The 19,262-nt window shown below is 37.0% G+C and overlaps 1 protein-coding gene across 2 annotated transcripts in view; it reads left to right on the top strand.

Annotated features, from left to right (window-relative positions):
* The window catches only part of LOC145328860 (uncharacterized), a 39,270-nt gene that overhangs the window by 15,267 nt on the left and 4,741 nt on the right, over nucleotides 1–19,262 (top strand). Inside the window, exon 1 of one of the 2 annotated variants that reach the window (XM_080172768.1) lies at nucleotides 19,040–19,162. The exons of the other annotated variant lie outside the window; for it this stretch is intronic. The gene's annotated coding sequence lies outside the window, so the exon portion shown is untranslated. Of the gene's footprint in view, nucleotides 1–19,039; nucleotides 19,163–19,262 lie in introns of those variants that run through there. 2 annotated transcript variants of the gene reach the window in all.

Raw genomic sequence — 19,262 nt, 5'->3', positions numbered from 1 at the left:
CCCTCTTGCAGCCAGGTGTCCAGTTGCTTCTCCAGCTCAGCCTCCTGCCGCGGGTTCAGATCCCTAAATCTCTGGCAGATTGGCTGGGTCCCTGGCTTGAGGCGCAGCTGTAACTCTACTACATCAGTGCAGCCGGGGGTAGAGTTTGAGAAGACGTCTCTGTACTCTGACAACATGGTCCAGACCTCCTTCTTGAGCAGGGGGTCCTTGCGCAGAAATTCGTTCTCCTCCATCTCAAGGGCTGCCCACAGCTCCTGCATATCTGGGGGCTCAACAGGCTCTTGGAACGAATGGATACGAGGGGGAGGCTTGTCAGAAACCTCCAAAATGTTGGGCTTGACCAGCTCCCCAGCCACGGGGAGGCCGGCGTTCAGCAGGAGAGGCATCTCCCCCTCATTTACCACCAGCACTCGGAACACGCTGGCGGAGCCAGGCCTGTGTGCATACAGGCCTTCTGGGATGACAAGATACTCCCCAAACCTCTGTTCTGGGGCAGATAGTTGGATGGCATCCTTGGTACGGTGTCCCACTAGTTCAACAGGGACAGCCATGACACCGCGGCCAGGCAAGACCACCCTCTTGGCCGTACGGAGTTGGGGTGGTTGGCCATCTGTTGGAGTGACAGCGCTTAGCCTGTACGTGGCTGGCACGGGGTCAGCTTCAGCTCCGGGAGCCACCGGCCGCGATTTGACGGGCTCGGCGCCGGGAGGGGCTGAGGTGTCGGAGCCATGCGTGGCTCCCAGGGCGTCCGGCCACGATTTGACGGGCTCGGCGCTGGGAGAGGCCGGGGTGCCGGGACCAGCCTTGGCTCCGTGGGCGTTCGGCCGCGACTTGACGGGCTCGGCGCTGGGAGAGGCTGAGGCATCGGAGCCATGCGTGGCTCCGGGGGCGTCCGGCCACGACTTGACGGGCACGGCGCCGGGAGAGGCTGATTCCTGGGGGTTGAGCGTGGCTCCGGGTGCATCAGACCGCGACTTGACGGGCCTGGACTCGGACTTGGCCGGTTGGATTGCTGGGGGCCCCAGGTAGAGGGGGCCAGGTGGACACGGCTGGCCGTTGATGAAGGTGTCGGCAGAGAAGATAGGCTCTGGAGGGCTGGAAATCTCAGGAAACGTCGTTGGCAGGTTCTCCAGAGGCACCTTGGGCACTGGGGGCAACCCCATGGCTAGCAGGTTGGTCCCCCTGTGGGCGTTCAGCGCAGCATCCACCCAGTGCGTGCCTTTCTCAACTACACGCGGCTGCTCTGGCAGTGGGCCTGGCAGAGGCCCCTCGTAGCTCAACTCTCTCTCGGCTGTCTCCCGGTCGATGGGGACGCCACGGAGTGGGATAAACTCCCCACGCACCCACAAGCAGGGGGGTTGCATGTCGAAACAGAGCCTAGTTCCGAACTCCTTGAGAAAATACCCTCCTAGGTTCAGAGGGTGTGAGAGATTCCGTACCACAGTCACGTGGTACAGATGGAGTATAAGAGTGTGTGAAACTGCCATATATAATTCATATAATTTTCCAATTACCTGAAGGGGCTGCCCTTCCTCATTAGCAGTCAGGATTTGGGTGTTGTCTGGAACCAACATGCGCTGCACGCCCATTGCGTGCATGAGGTGTTCAGAAATGACGGCAGACCCTGGTACATGGTTGCCAGAATCTACCATGGCATCAACCTGTACGTGCTGGGCAGGGTCAGGAGTAGGAAACCTCACCCTGATGTGGCAGGGGAAGTGGAGGTCCTGTCCTTGAGACAGGGGGGCCTCCCGCTCGGCTGGGGTCGGCAGAAACTTCGGCGGTGGCCGAACCGCAGCTATGGTAGTATCGCTTACCATGGTGTGTGTGTGTAGACCGCTGGTGGTGACTTATACTGTAGCTTCGAATCACTAGAGCTTATCAATTATCAACTGGGTTCGAATCCTGGGAGGCAGCGGCAGGGAATGTCCCGTCCTGCCGTGCCTTTGGCTCAAATTCTGCTATCCGTCGCAGTGGTAGGCCTTACTTGTGTGCTGAAGCTTCGCAGCCACACATTGCCTTCTCAGGGAGACCAGCACTTAGCTGTCTGTCTCGTAGGTTTGGCCTGGGTGTCCTGGGGCTTGTCCCAGCTACACTTGCCAATTTAGACTCAGTTTTGTAGCCGTCTGAGCTAAATTATCCGATTACCATGGCTGCGCACCTAGCGCTACTCCTACACGGTACGGAAAAACGCCGTAAACTGGCGCTTTTAGCAGGCTAAATCTGCTTGCCGTAGGCCAGAGGCCTACATAATGCGTTCAATTGATGGAAAATCGACCTAAAAAGGCCGTCTCACGGGTCAGTTGGCTTCTCAGTTGGCAGCTGACTGTCCCCTTACTTGCAAAAGGGTCCAATCAGAGGTAGAATAGGCTAATTTCTGTAGGGCTCGATTGAAACACGCTGAAACCAAGATGTGGTAAGCCGAAGCATTTCAGCTCACCGGTTGCGAGTTCGAATCCAACAAGCCCTAGCCTTGAAGTATTCTACCAAAACAAACTAGCAGGATTTACTCATACAGAAATTATATTTAACTGAATACATTTACAATGGATGTTTACTATATATATACAAATAGATTATAACAATAGGTTAGGTTTGAAGGGGGTGTGGAGACAAGGGCGTAGCCCCCGGCGGTAGACAGTCTGTGGGGGTAGCTGTGGTAAAAGGGGAGGCATCGCCTCCCGGTTGTATAGTTGCGTGAGGGGCGCGTGATAGCTGCGTGTCCGTGTCCCTCCCCTATTTAGCCAGTCCAGTTTGACCGCTGCGCAACGGGGTCATCTGCGGTCATGAGGTAAATGGTGATATAATAGGATTAGTGCAGAAGGCTTGTCATGATAAGCCACTGCGTAGCAATTCTGTAAACTACCCGTCCGTCTGTTGCCGTATTACCACAGTAACAGGATGTCTTTCTGTCTCTCTGTGTATACTGAAGAATGCCACTAACCGCTGGATCGATAGGGGTCACCTTTACAACGTAGCTTCTAATGGGTCCTGGGAAGGTTTACAACTTTTTTGGGAGAGGGTGCCACCACACTCCCAAGATATATCACCCCTAGAAAGGTGCCATATAATATAAAAAATAAATTTAAAGTGGCACTAAAGGATTCTAGGGGCGTAGTCGCTAGGACATATATATGTATATATATTATGAACATGCAATGAACTAATTTTGCTGAAAGTTGCATTGCTAATTCATATTAGGAAAATTTAGTCTAACCTAGATTATCTTATGAAAAAGTACATTGCACACTAAAATCAGATCAAATATAAAAAATCTGCTAAAATTTGACATTAGAAAGAAAAGTAAAATTGAATGCTATACAGCAGTAGGCGATTTTGTAAGGCCAGCATATTTTGTAAATGCAATGCCAGAAAACCAAACAACTTTCGTTTTATGAATAATTTAAATCTTTAAGTTAATTTTTCATATGCATTTGTAGTGCAAGCTAATTGCAATTTTGTAGACAATTTCCAGTATGGCTTCGAAACCGAGTAGTATCCGTTGGATTAGTACTGTACTACTCAGACATACTGTATAGCATCGTACTACACGTTTAATAACCGCAGAAAGCTGTCTATAATACTATGCAATAAATAACTATTATTTAACTTTTATACTTTTTGTTCAGTAGAACACAGTTATATTACAGGAGATATGGATCATTGGTTTTTATTTTATAGGGGAAACGATAAACAAAATAAAGTTTTTTTTTGCATGCTACTTAGATACGCATTAATTTTTATATAGCAAGGGAAATTTGAAACCATCCAACTTTGAAAGATTAAAGCTGCGCCCCTAGTATTTAGTTGGTCTGTTTTTGATGGTGGTGGGGGGGGGGGGGGCAAATAATAACCTTAAGTCATCTCAAAACTGCTTTATACATTGGGATGTACTATTTGAATCGGGCCAAATTAAATTTCTATTCCATTGATAAATCTCTTTTTACCTGATTTTTAAGTAGTATGGAAGTGAGACACTCCTATATTGCACTTTTTTGCGTCTTAATCAGAGAAAAATTAGAACATCACTAAATAAAGATGGTAGCATTCCTAAAAATGAACATTAATACTTGCAGTGTGTCGGAACTAGGCAGAATATGAACTTATATGAATAAAAACAAATCTTTGGATTTTTTTGTTAAAATAGCTAAGATACATAATTATTGTGTAAAGTTTATATTCAACAAGTTTAAATGGGTATATGCTACACTTTCAAAAACGCACCTTACTGTCGTTTATGTACATCATTATGACAAGTTTTAAATTGATCTGACAATAGGAAAACATATGCCAATTATAACATGCCTAAATTAGCAGACGGACGGACGGACGAACCGATTTTAACAACAAAAAAGCTTCGCTACATCCTTAGTTGAGTAATATTATAACTAGAGTGTATTTAACAGTATGATTTATGGCTTTTTTTTTGATTACATAATGCCATTAGTCTATTACTGTACTATCTGAATCTAGAATTCTCATACTATCACTAGACACAGCTCTCCTGAATTAAATCAAGATTAAGTAGAATATCAATTTAATACTTTTTTTTATTTATAGATTTTTAATATTATTTTTGCACAGACTAAATCAATCAAATTTAAATAACAGTGTTTATAATTCATAAGCGTAGATTTTCTATAATTAGGGTTGGTCAATCCGCAAGTCCATCAGTCCGTAATGGTTAGTTCTTTTGGTACATTTAGGCATGTTAGAATTGTCCTATCGATTCTTTGCATGCTGGTTTCTATAACAATTAAGTACGATTAAGAAAGCGAAGCAAATCTATAATTGTTACAAAAAAGTGCGTTCGTCCATTTAAAACATTAATTAGAATCATCTTGATCCGATTCAAGACATCTGTGAAAAATATATAATGTATAGAAAATTAAGTGATTTCCCACAAATTGCCTGTCAAGCAATGCACCCCCCACCCACCCTCCACCATATAATTTTATAAAGAATGGGAAATTGATGTGGATGGGGTAGTTAACCAGTAGACTTTTGATTGGTTATTTTCGGTTATATTAGGGTTAGGTGATTGCCTTGCAGGGTTAGGCAATCGGCCCCGCAGGATAAGAGCCTCCCGCAGGGGCTAGAAATAGGAGAAAAGCTACTGTAAAAAAACGAAGAAACGCCCCTTGAGGGGCGTTGCCACTAATGGGACTATACCCAAACTTTTTTTTAAGTAGGAGAGGGTAATTGTCTAACTAGATACTTTAAGGGAAACACCGACGAAAACTAATTTAAAATTTTACAATTTTAACGTAGACCGTAACATTTTGGTAATTTTAGTTTTCTTATGTTTTTGAATCCATGAATACAGAAAAAAATATGGCAAGCTAAACAATTGTAATGGATTTATAATATTCATTCATAATATTCATAATATCCACATGTCGTATATTCTGCATTCATTACACTTGTTGTTTTAGCTGCAGCTTTTTCCTCAGTTAGTTCAGAGTGGTAAATAATAATGAATATGTCAGTTGCCAATGGCTAACGGGTAATGTTAATGTAATTTTTTATTAATATTCGTAGTTATCCTTATATAAACGCAACAGTAAGTTTGTTTTTTTGCACCGAGGACTAGTAAACCGATATGGTTCTCCTTTACAGTGAAAATTATGATCGTTTCAGGAAATGGTTTATAACTATTTTAGGGGATTGTAAGGCTACCCCCACCCACCCCCCCAGGGAAATCACCTCTAAAAAAAACTAAAATGAAATGGGGAGGGTCGACTTCTGACTCCTTCCTTTAATACCCCTAAAGGCCTCTAGGGGCGCAGTCGATATTATGTTAAATAGTAGCAAAAATTCCAATATCAATAACTAACCGCCAATAAGATCAACCAATTATGCATCGTAAAAATAGTTTTTCTAGCAGTTTCCCTCGAAGTAAAGTGCCTAGAAGAACACAAAAAACCTGCTTGAACCATATTTTAAAATAAATTAAAAGTATGGGTTGGGTAGCTTTTCGTGTGTTTTTGTTTTACTTAAGCGCCCCTCCCCCGCCCCCCTCCTTAAAAATCTCTCTTTTTCAAACAAAAAATTAAATTTATAATTTACAAATTACAATAGACGTTAAAATGGCCTAAATTTTAAAAATTGAATATCGTTATATAAATAAAATTATAGATTGCATAAATAATTGATATATAAAGAAAGAGGTGATGCGAATAATTGATAGCATATCTCTGACATAAATATAATTATACAGGTGCTATGGCACATTTTCACCAGTCAAACAACCCTTCATTCATCCTTGAAAATTAAAATCAAGGCTGCTTTCATATCATCAAGTTTTATCAATAGGAGGGAGAGAGGGGCCACTGGACTGTAAATTGCGCTGGTACCCAAACTTTTATAACTTTGGATTTCTTATTCCTTGATACAAAAACGTTGGGGAGGGCCATTATTGATTCAATTTTAGACATCATTTTTTTCTTATGGTACATGTTATAGGTAGGATGCATATGACAACCAGGTATACAAATTGGGATTTTCCAATGTATAATAATCTGTTGCAAGATCCAAGTAATAATGAATCCATTACTAAATTTTAGAATTTAAATGAGAGTAGGAGAAGGGTTAATAGACAAAGACCAAAGTGTGACAAAAATCAGCATGTGACGTCATAAAAATTAGGGATTATCAATCTCTCTTTTAGGGGTTTTCTTTCCCACTTCTCCTCTCAACTCCCTCATTTCATGACATCACATGTTGATTTTTGACTCACTTTGGTCAATATCGGTTAGTAACTATCACTTTGTTAATAAGTTACGGGCGCAGCTGCCAGTGAACGAAAAGTGAAAAAGGTGAATCCCAATAAATATAAAAGAAAATCCTTCTTGTCTGAAGAGTTGTCGGCATGACCTTTAAAAAAAATACAGGGAAAAGGTGACTTTTAAGTTAAACAAAAAATAGCTTAAAACCACCACAGGACCAATAGGTATATACCCTGAAGAGTAGAATCCGATCGGTTCAGTGGTTACCGAGATCTTAAGGGACAGACAGACAGACAGACAGACAGACAGACGGACAGACAGGCATCATTCTACTTTGTATTATATATAGATATATCTAAACAATCTTTGCCTAAGATGAATTACCTGTTTTATAGTTGCACAGAATCTGTCTGACACATGTCTGTTGAATGGACCTTAATCATCATTTTGATGTGCTGAAAATGGATTGCCTATTTCTTCCCTTATTTCCAAAGTTGTACAGCAGATAACCCAATTATTGCAAAAGCTATTTTCAGCTACTCCGGTCAAAGGAAAAAGCGACAAAATATATAAACGATTTATACATTACACATTCAAAATTTTAATTTTTAAATTTTGATTATTTTGGAAGTTTGAACCATTTTTAGCTAGTAGTAAATATTGAGATAGGACGCGGGAGCTAGGTACACTTTCGGAAACTAAAATTCAGTACATCATGATGATGTGCTGAAAATTGATTGCCTATTTATATATACAGTGTTTTTATAAACAGTTTTTTATAGTTTTATTGGTGTTTAGCACTTACGCCTTAATAGGTATCTAGGGGTTTTTGAATATGGGGATGAGGGGAACTTAACCACTTTGCATTATAAATTAAAAGAAAATATCAAAAAATTTGGAAGTATATTTTTCTATAGGTATGTTTTTTATTAGTTATTTTTAACTTTGTTATAAATATTCCAAGGACCTATGAAATCAATTGAGCCAAGCAGTAAGAGGGATCTTTTAGTACAGACAGAGAGAATGACAACGATTTCAAAATGTCAAAAATAAGTTAAAGAAACGAACAGTACAAAAAAAAGTATGTTATTATCTTAATTATAATCTTAATGAAAGTAAACTAAAGTAACTTTTGAAAATCAAAAAATATTTTATTTTCTGAACTTAAATAAAGTTTGTTTGGCAACTGTCGCATTTTTTTGTTTCGTTGGTTAGTAGACTAACTTTTAAATTCATTCAAGATTTAACAAATAGTTTATCCAATGGAAAGGTGAAAATTTGCCATTTTGAAATAAATTTGAATGCCAAAAAATCTGCTCAATTATCAAAAGTTCAGTTTTTATAGGATATTTTTTTTATTTGATTATTATCAGTTAGGCTAGACTATGCCTAGCATCGTATTATATCCAGTTTTCTACGAATATAGAAATGTACAATCATAAGATTAAAACTAGTTTTTTTAGCCGGTGCCTTCGGCACCACGGGGCTAAAAAAACTAGTTTTAATCTTATAATTGTACATTCTATATCCGCGGAAAGCCGTTTATAATACGATGCGAGAAATAACTATTCTCGTATTCATTTGAATCCGGTGGATAGGAACCGGTTCTCATCCATACGAAAAAACTATGTCTAGCATCGTATTATATCCAGTTTTCTACGAATATAGAAATGTACAATCATAAGATTAAAACCAGTTTTTTTAGCCGGTGCCTTCGGCACCACGGGGCTAAAAAAACTAGTTTTAATCTTATAATTGTACATTCTATATCCGCGGAAAGCCGTTTATAATACGACACGAGAAATAACTATTAAAAGTTTTATTTGTCGTTAGCGCCTACGCCTCAAGAGGTATCTAGAGGCTTTTGAGGGAAGGAGGATTGGATTGGTTTGGGGGGAACTTCCATTTTGCACTTTACATTTTAGATTTAAAGAAAAGTAAAATAAATGGAGGTATATTTTTATTGAGAGGGTGGAGGGTATCTCCAGGACCTATAAAAAAACTTCACTTTAGAGGAGAACCATATTGGTTATCTTGGGATAATGGCTAAAGTCTCACCATTTGTTTTGTTGGTTTGCAGACAAACTTTTAAATATTTGTACTATTCTCAGGGATAGAGGGGACAATCAACTGTTTATTAAACATATCCCCAAAGTTTTATAATTACGTTTTCTTATTCATTAGCATAAAAACTGAACCCCAAACTGTCCCAGTTTTGAGCAAGACAATTCCAGTTACGTCATATACGTTTCGGGAAAGAAAAAGGGAAGGAGGGAAGAAAATCTCTTCAAAAGAAAGAGAAAAGGGAACAGAATTTTTTCCCCCCTTCCCTTTTTATATGACGTCACAGGAATCGTCTTGCTCAAAACTGGGACAGTTTGGGGTTCGTCTTTGAGAACTTTGTTTGAATTTTGACTGGTTGGTTCTTTAAGTTAAGTGTTAAAACATCTGAACCACTAACTGTAATCTACATAATTTTCAGTATTTGGGAAAGTCTTCATTTTGTTGGCTATTGTCTTATTCCTTTAGATGCCTGAAGTTTTTAAGATTAGCTGCTTAACGCTTGTCAGATTGGCTTAACGTTCTGGTTATAAGGGATATGCATATTGCATATGGCAAAGAAATTAAAAAGTTTCTTAGATATTGACAAAGATTTTAATTTAGTTGGAAACAGTTTTTTTTGGTATAGTCCCTTGCGTGGCAACGCACCTTAAGGGGCGATTCTTCGTATTTTCCACAGCTTTTCTCCTATTTCTAGCCCCTGCGGGGCCAATTGTCAAACCCTGTGGGGCAATCACCTAACCCAATATAACCTGACCTAACCTACATTTTAAAAATACAACGAATCGCCCTTTAAGGTGCATTGCCACGAAAGGGACTATTCCCAGATTTTATGTGTCCCGGCATCCCTGAGAGTGACACCGTAGACATAATCCATTGATAGATACGTATTGTTTGACTTATGGTCGTATTGTGGCGATGGGTAATAAAATGCGGTTATACACAATATTGAAAGGGTGACGCAAATTTTAGATATCAGTTTTCATAGTTTGAGAAAAATGTATCTTTATATCCTAACGAATGAAAAAAAAACTTGCATGCATTGCTTTTATCTTATAGAGAAAAAAAAATATTTTTCCGAGAAAATTGAGGTATGAAATTTGCGTCACCCTAAGATATTGCGTATGACGGCGTACGAATCTGATAAACGGCATTTTCCTACCTGTCATCGTATTGTAACGTATTGTAACAAGGTGAAAAAAAGTTGACCTTAGATAGCCACTAAACACCAATACGTATATTTTAACCTTTGGTCATCGCGACGCGTCGTATTGTAACAAGGATGACAAAATCCATAAACACGAAACTCTGGCAAATGACAAACAAACAATAAATCTTGTACATAAAGTGTCAGAACTTAATAAGCATAATATTAATGTGTAAGTCAATAAAAATTGTAAAGACTTTGTTGCAAAATTGCTTAAATACAAGATATATATTTTAGGATTTGATTTTAGAGAACCTTGGCTTGTACCTTATTGTCCTATGAATCAGTATTTCAAAAATCAAAAGTTTTAAGTGTAACGATTAAGTTTGAAATGAATAGGACAATTTTAACATATATCAATTTATTAAAAGAGCTATTGATTACGGACGGACGGAAGGACATGCCCAAATTATAGATAAGCTTCGCTCTTGAACAAAAGATAGGCATCAATCATTATACAATGATACAACACAAAAAAACAGTTTTAGTTCCAAGAGTACAAATACCAACCAGTTTTTGGTTTTCAAACTTTTTGTTAATTCATTTTTCTATTTTTTACATTTACAAGCGGCCACGCCCTTAGAAGTCTCTAGGGGTACTTAGGTTGCTATGCGCCCCCCCACCTTAAATTTCAATTTAGGTTCTAAAAAGAAAAAGTAAAAAAATACTTTGGGGGGTAATTTTTTATTGGGAGGGTGAAGATATCCACCCCCAATATAATCAAGAACCTTCCCTAAACATAGAAGAAACTTTACCATAAAGGAGAACCATATCAGTTCAGCGGTTAGCGAGATCCTTCGCTACAGACAATAAAGTTATCTATAATACAAAGTAGAACGATGTTTGTTTGTCTGTCTGTCTGTCTATTTGTTTGTAGCGAAGGATCTCGCTAACCGCTGAACCGATCGGGTTCTCCTTTACAGGGTAGCTTCTCATAGGTCCCGGGAAGGTTTATAACTATTTTCTTGGGGGGGGGGGGGACACCCTTAACCCCCCCAAAAATGAAAAATATCCCCTCCCCTCAAATTTAAAAAAAAATTTTCTTTAAAATCTAAAACACGAAAAAAAAGTTTGATGAAACCTCTTGGGGCAAAGCCTCTAGAGGCTAGTGGCGAAACCGCTAGTTCTATTATATAAACCAGTAAAGTTTCTTGTCTGTAACATAATTTTATAACTGATCAACCGTTTATGTTCTCCTATTTATCTAGAGAAGGTTTAAAAATGTTCTGGGATGGTTTTAGGCTATTCTATTTTTTAGATTTCAGTATTGGGTTGGTTTTAGGCTATTATTCTTCTTTTCTCATCCCCTTTGCATTGATTAAAAAGCCCATTGATGCAAGGGGTACAGCTAATAGTTACTTTATGTAATAGGACTATCGGCTACGCCCTTAGAAGCCTCTAGTGGCACTTTAAATGTTGCTACGATACCTAGCTATGTTGTGTAGGAGTCTCTAAACGTAAAAAAATCGATTGTATGTGATTTATCTTGGGAGGGTGGTGGTACTCTCTCCCAAAATGGTTATGGACCTATGAGAAGCTACCTTGTTAAGGAGAACCCGATCGGTTCAGCGGATAGCAAGATCCTTCGGTGCAAACAAACAGACAGACAGATAGACATCGTTCTAATTTTCATTATAGATAGAAATAACTCTTTTTATATAAACGCAAAACCCGAGAAAAAATAAAATTTTTAAAATATGTACTGTACAAAATCACACCCTGAATTTACTCCCTCCTAAGAGACAAAAATATCATGATGACTAGTAATAAAATGCCGTTTCTCGCGGTCATACGCAATGTTGGAAGGGTGACACAAATTTCAGATCTTAGTTTTCGCTATTTGGTTTACTTTTTTTCTCTATAAGATAAAAGTGATGCTTGTAAAGTTATTTAATTCGCTATGGTATAAAGATGAATTTTTCCCAAATTGCCAATACTTTGATCTGAAATTTCAAACATTGCGTATGACTGCGTACGACCACGATACACGAAATTTTAATACTAGTCATCGAATATCATAGAAGATCCATTTGGCCCTAATCAAGTTTAAGATTATTGAGATGTGAGAGGCTGCGAAAGCTATTGCAGATTATTGACGTAAACAAAACAAGGATGACAACATCCATAAAAGTGAAGCTCTAAAACCAGAAGGTAGGTAAAACAAATATCAATGCGTAGATTGTCAGAAACTTATCGTCAGAATATCAATTTATAAGTCTAAACCAAATTGAATATGAATTTAATGCAATAATGCTACTACTATAAAGGATACTGTTTACATTTTTTAGGACTTGATTACAGAGATGCTTCGCTCTAATTATAATACTTTGTTGTCCTATTAATCATTATTTAAAAAATCAGATGAATAGGATGATTATATCATACATATTTGTTGTAAAAAAAAAGTTAAACATCAGCAATTTTAAAAATTTATTAGTAATAGTTGCTCCGCTTTCTAAGTTATATCTAATTGTTTCAAGAATCATAATGCAAAGTTTAAAAAACAATAAGACAGTTCTAATATGTCCAATCTATCGACAAGAGCTATCCGTTTCAGATGTACAGACGTACGTAAATAGTGTGATTATAGAAAAGCTTCGCTTTAAGTTAGCAATATTTTCCTGTTTGCTTGTTATTCAAGACAGGAAGGTAGTTTTATGGTCTTTTTTAGTAGCGAAGCCACTCTATAATTAACTTTGTCCGTCAATCCGTCAGTCCGCCCGTAAGGCTATGGAAGAAAATGTGATTTTCTCGGCTCCTATACAAGATAGAATTAGACAGCTGAAATTTTTAGTGAAGATTCCTATGACATATGCCCATCTAATCTATACATTGTTTTGTCCATCTGTCTGTTATTTGGGGTGCAAGGTCGATTCCTAGATTTTCAAGTTTTCGCGATTTTCTCTATTTCTTTACAAGATAGAGAGCTAAAATTTTCAGGGAATAAACTATATACTTATTTCCACAAAGTTTTGAAGACTTGTCTAATAAGTGGGGTGCTAGATCGATTAATAGATTTTTAAGTTTTTTATTTTAAAGGTTTCGTGATTTCGCTTTTTTATCAATTTTAATGTTTATTGTATGACACTGTTCTATAGTAAATTTTTTCCGATATCCATTCATAATTTTGGAGCTTCGCTACTTATGGATGTTGTCATCCTTGTTTGTTTTTTACGCGTCTTGGGATCATGCTCAATTAACCCTTGCAAGTTGCTGCCATGCATATTCTAATTTTCTTACTTTATTGCCTGTAATTTACAAATTATAAAAAAATTCAGAGAGAGAGAGAGAGGGGAAAATGGGCTGTTTATTACAGTAGTCCCCAAAGTTATATAATAAAATTTTCTTATTCGTTAGCTTGACAGCTTTAGGGACTTTTATTGAATTTAATTTTGTTGGCTGATTAACTTGAGTGTCTAAACGTTTCACTTTCAACCCCTAATTTTAATCTACAGAAGGGGTAATTTTGTGCATCATCATTGGGAATGTACGTACATCAATTTATCGGCAATTCTCTTATCCCTTCAGATCCCTAATTTACAACACTGTTTTAATATTGTACTAGCGGCTTCACGACTAGCCTCTAGGGGCTACGCCCCTGGAGGTTTAATCAAGGGATGTTATTTAGATTTAAAAAGAAAAAGTAAAAAAAAAATTTTTTGGGGGGGGGGTTGGGGTGTTCCTCTCCCCCCCCCCCAAGAAATAGCTTTAAATCATCCATAGACCAGTAGGTATATTCCCTGAAGAGTAGAGCCCAATCGGTTCAGTGGTTACTGAGATCTTGAGCTTCAGACAGACATCGTACTACTTTGTATCATAGATTACGTTTTAAATTCCAGAAAAGTAGTTATTGAATGATTTATTATCAATTGGATCTTACACCAGATTATCATGTACTTTTAAAAAGTTAAATTTATAGCCCGCTAATATAATGACCCTTTCCCCAACCAACCTTCAACCCCTTCACCCCATCCCCTCCCCTCCTACTGGATACAAGAACTGACCAATTAATAGCAACCTTGATTGACGACAATTTTTCCCCTGTCATAATATCTATTTATGTATAATTGTCAATCCTTCCTACTGTTTATAGTGTTTAAAAACCATTAAGTAATGCGTCATAAAAGTGCAGTTCAAATGTTCCAGTATAGCTTCAAAACTGATCAATATCCATTGGATTAGAACCGGTTCTAAGCCATACTGAAGAATAATGTATTGTATCGTATTACAGATAATACTCTACGAATAAGAAAACAAAAATCGTTCGGTCTCTCAGAGCTAACAAAACTGGAATTAATATCTTATTTTTAGTTTTACTAACCGCGGAAAGCTGTTTATAATACGATGTAAAAAATAATTAGTATGATTTTTTTCTTCAAAAATGCAGATTTTATCTGTTTTAAAAGCAACTTTCATTATGATCATAAAATTGTAGTTCAGAAATTTTTTCTACCATTTAAATTGATGCATATTAGACGTGTAACTCAAAATTCACTTTTTAGAATTTAATTCTTCTGCTGACCTAGACGTTAGGGGCCTAGAAATACAAAATTTCATCTCTCTATCTCTACTGGCTACCTAGCGCCAGGCCTCTAAAAAAGACAATTTTTGAGATCCCGTTATTTCATACAAAAATATCATGGCGATGTTTTTAAAAAAAAACATTTTTCAGCAATTTTTTAGAAAACGGACCGGCGCTAATTGTAGAGTAGACTTTGACAAAAGATTTTTGGATATCATATATTTGGCCTTATATGTTTAAGTTGAAATATGCAGAAGAGCTAAAAAGCTGCACTGCACATTGCTGAAAAATTGTTAAAATCGCTGTGCTACCGTTATCTGTTGATTTTTTAGAGGCCTTGCGCTCGGTAGCCATTAGAGATAGAGAGATGAAATTCTGTACATTTATTTCTAGGCCCCTAAAGTAACTTTTTAATTCAGCAGAAGAATTAAATTCGAAAAAGTGTATTTTGAGTAACAGGTCTAATGCATAACTAAGCCATTTAAAAATGCGAGAAGTTGAGTGATTAAAATCATATTATCTTAATTATCTAGTTCTTTTCAGACATTATATACAGCAGTAAAGTATTGGCTGGTTAAACTATCGCAAACAACAGAACTGATGAATTCATATTAAAAGGGCTTACATAGGTCACAATATGGTTTTAGGCTATCTCCTTCTCTCTTTCAAATAGATCTAATGGAACACAGTAAAAGTGTCGGACTGATTATGACGTAAAAAAATTAGCCAATGAGAGGCCATTATTATTGACCAATGGTAAAATTTATAGAAGCCTCTTATTGGCTTATTTTTTTTACGTCATAATCAGTCCGACACTTTTACTGTGTTCGATCTAATGCCTAGGAGCGAAGCAGTCCATATATCCTATAGTAACTAATTATTGATATGCATAATTGTATTTGAGTAAGTATATGTGCATGCGTAGCTAATTAGATCTCGTAAACGGTTAAAATCTCAAAGAAGATATTGTTTATAGAGGGTATGATAATCCCCATCCCGTAGAGGCAAGAGTAGCCATTCATGTTAAAAAAACTAATAGTAATACTATGTGCAAGTTTATTCTTTTAAAACTGCAATTTAAAATTAACAAGTACATGATTCTTAATTATCTTAGTTGCATAATAACTGTACTATTATAGTGAAAAAGGACTTTTTTTTCAAGCGTAGCGCAGCCATAACACTATCTTTGTTATCTAAAATACAAAGTTGAATGATGTCTGTCCGTCTGCCCGTCCGTACGTCCGTCCGTCCCTTAAGATCTCGGTAACCACTAAACCGATCGGATTCTACTCTTGAGGGAAGACACCTACTGGTCCTGTGTCTAGGCTATTTTCTTGGGGGGTGGGACACACCCAACCCTCCCCCCCCCCAAAAAAAAAATCCACCCCCCATTTTTAAAAAAAATATTTGAAATTAGTGGTGGCAGCTCCAGTAGTACTTATTTTTTTCTTTTAAATTACCTCTTGGGGCGAAGCCGCTAGTGTTAAAAAAACTATCAATAATACTATGGGCAAGTTTATGAGCCGATAATAAATTCTTTTAAAACTGCAATTTAAAATCAACAAGTTATATGATTTTTATTTATCTCAGTTGCATAATAATATTATTATGGTGAAAAAGGACTTTTTTCAAGCGTAGCGCAGCCATAACACTATTTTTGTTATTATACAAATCGTAGCGATAGAAAAGACCGGGAATAGTCCTTTTCGTGACATCGCTTCTTATGGGGCGATTTGTCGTATTTTTAAAATGGCTTTTTTTAGGTTATTTTAGGTTAGGTTAGGTTATATTGGGTTAGGTAATTGCCCCACAGGGTTAGGTAATTGGCCCCGCAGGGTTAGAGCCCCCCGCAGGGGCTAGAAATAGGAGAAAATCTACTGTGAAAAATACGACAAATCGCCCCATAAGAAGCGATGTCACGAAAGGGACTATACCCAAAAGACCTTATTAAAGGAAAAATATAATCTTTCATAAACAAGAAATGTTGATATTAATGATATAAGTATATATTAAGTAGGTATTACCAATAAATCATCTTATGATTTTAAGCAAATCTTTATGATCTCTATAGACAGACAAAATACGGACAATGTCTATTTATAAAGTATCTACAATATCATATCACAGGTAGGGAGGGGACATTGGACTGTTTATTGCACTAGTCCCCAAAGCTTTATATCAATGTTTTCTTATTCGTTGGCTTATCAACTTTTTATATTTCTATGGAATTTTGATTGGTTGGTTCATTAGGTTGAGTTTCCAAACGTTTTAACCACTAATAGTTATCTACAGAAGGGGTAATTTTATTTATCATCATTGTGGATGTACATCAATCTATCGGCTTTTGTCTTATCCCTTTAGATCCCTGATAATATCGTCTATAAAATTTAAATTTTTATTGGAGTGCAATAAAATCTAAAACAATAAAAATAATGATTTCTTAGAGTTTCGTCATTGATAATAATGCACAAACATAATCAAAATGTTTGTTTCAAATCAGGGATCTAAAGGGATAAGACAATGGCCGATAAAATAAAGTACATACCTTATGATGATACACAAAATTACCCCTTCTGTAGATTAAAATTATTTGTTGAAACGTTTGAAGTGAACACTCAACTTAATGAATGAATCAATCAAAATTCACAAAAGTTATTAAGAAAACGTTATCATAAACTTTTGAGGACTAGAATTATCAGCCCATTGTCCCCTCCCTCCCTGGTTTCAAATTATGTTAAATACTTATAAACAAGAAGCAGAACTTTTGAAACAAGGATGACAACAGCCATAAATAGCGAAGCACAAATAAATCATTAATGGGAATACAGACAAAAAGCATTTGTTAATATCAAGAATCGAGAAACCAGCTTTCTATCTTAAAAACAGATCTATAGTATAGATGTACATATATACAGACAACTACCTCCCCTCCTTTTTCAATGACCCTCTTCGTCTGCTTCTAAATTATTTTCTTCTACTTGGCTGTGTTAATATAAGCCACACCATATTGGTTGATTTTTAATGACCCAATAGAAAGGTTGCACAAGGTGGTTGCGATGGGAAAGCACAGTTTCTTCCTTTGTGTTTAACTCTAATATCTTGAACAACAGTTTGAAAAATCTTATTTCACTTATAGCGTTAGGAACGGACATACAAAGTGAATTATAGAAATGTTATATCCATAAACACAAATATCCAATGTATTTAATATTTTAAGCATGAATATGTTATTGTTCAAAATATTGTGTTTTGATAAGGTTTTGTAAGGGGGCCCAAAATTGCTTTTGGCTTGTAACTCACAAAAGTCTTTTTGGGTTTTCCACAGGTAAACAGGAATCGGGAACTGAACTATACAATAATCTTCCCACTAATACTTATTGCTATTTGTAGTTTGTAAATTAATGGGTTGAAGATAAATTTTTCTGCCATTATCCTACCCGTCCAAAAATATTGTTTAAGTCAGTACACTAAAAGGAAACCACATTATTTGAACTAAACTGTAAAATTTCTAAAATTGTTTGGTGATGCCTATCTTTTTTTTAAAGCAAAGCTTTTCTATAAGTAGGGTCGGTCTGTACGTTCGCATCGGATATCTTTTAATTTTATGTTTGTTTAAATTGTCCTATAAATTTTAAATTTGACATGATGATTCCTGTAATAGTTAGGCACTATTTAGTAAGCGTAGCAACGCAATTTGTATGCGATGCATCTTTATAATCAAATTATGTGAGTAAGTACGTCCTTAAACAGTGTTAATGTTCATTTGTCCTACCGTATGAGTTGAGAGCTTCGCTTTTAAAAATTTTGTTATTCTTGTTTTTCAACTATTAGATGTTGTTCCAGGATATAAAGAGGTCTAACCCTTCCAACATGACGCATGACGGCGCACGACCGCGAGAAATGGCATTATTTGGTCCACTATCGAATAAATAGGCCACCCACCCTTACTTTTACTTAAAATGAAAAGGGTATTCCCCATTCATTCTCCCCTAGGGTCACGACATCTGGTTACTAGGGGTTATTAGCGCATCCGCCCGTCGTCGTAAACGTGATAGGTCCGAACCTCGGCTTAACACCGCGCTGTAACTAAAAATGTTTAAAATGGTTCTTACTGCTGCTATATCAGGTGCACGACATTTATAGTTAAGATAAAGGGGGGGGGGTGCCTTGGCCCAAAACAGGTTCTACTCAGCAACACATTTTTGAATAACTATCATTCTTGTTTATTTTTTTCATAATACCATTCTAAAAGAAAATTTAAAAAACCGCATAAATTTTTTAAATACTTTCCTCTTCTGTACCTACTATACCTTCCCATTTTGGGTTATTTCAGCTTCGCCACTCACTTGCCGTTCTCCTTATCTTTTTTTGCCGGCCCTGCCCACCTCTCTCTCTTTGACAGCCAGAACAACGGATTGACGTCACTAAATAGTAAAAGAGATACTATATACATAAAGAACAACATATATTCTGAATATAATTTTGTCTTGTAAATTACTGAAAATCTACCATAGGATATAACATAGGAGTAAGCCAGTGACTTGACTCAGTTTCTTATTTCAACTCTCAAAGCAAAGTTTTAACATATAACAAAGTTTTAAACTTATTTTGAATAATCTTAGTGCTATTTTGTTAAATATTCAGGTATTTTTTTTACACATTATATTTATTGCATTTCTTTTTTTGGTCAAACCTAAAGTCTCCTTATATAACTAAATAAGTTTTTAATTTTTGGTTATTTGAT

Source organism: Acartia tonsa, chromosome 9 (genome assembly GCF_053477335.1).
Source record: "Acartia tonsa isolate MP-2025a chromosome 9, ASM5347733v1, whole genome shotgun sequence".
NCBI lineage: Eukaryota > Metazoa > Arthropoda > Copepoda > Calanoida > Acartiidae > Acartia > Acartia tonsa.
The sequence above is the reverse complement of the archived record's forward strand: the minus strand, read 5'-3'. Positions and strand labels throughout refer to the sequence as shown.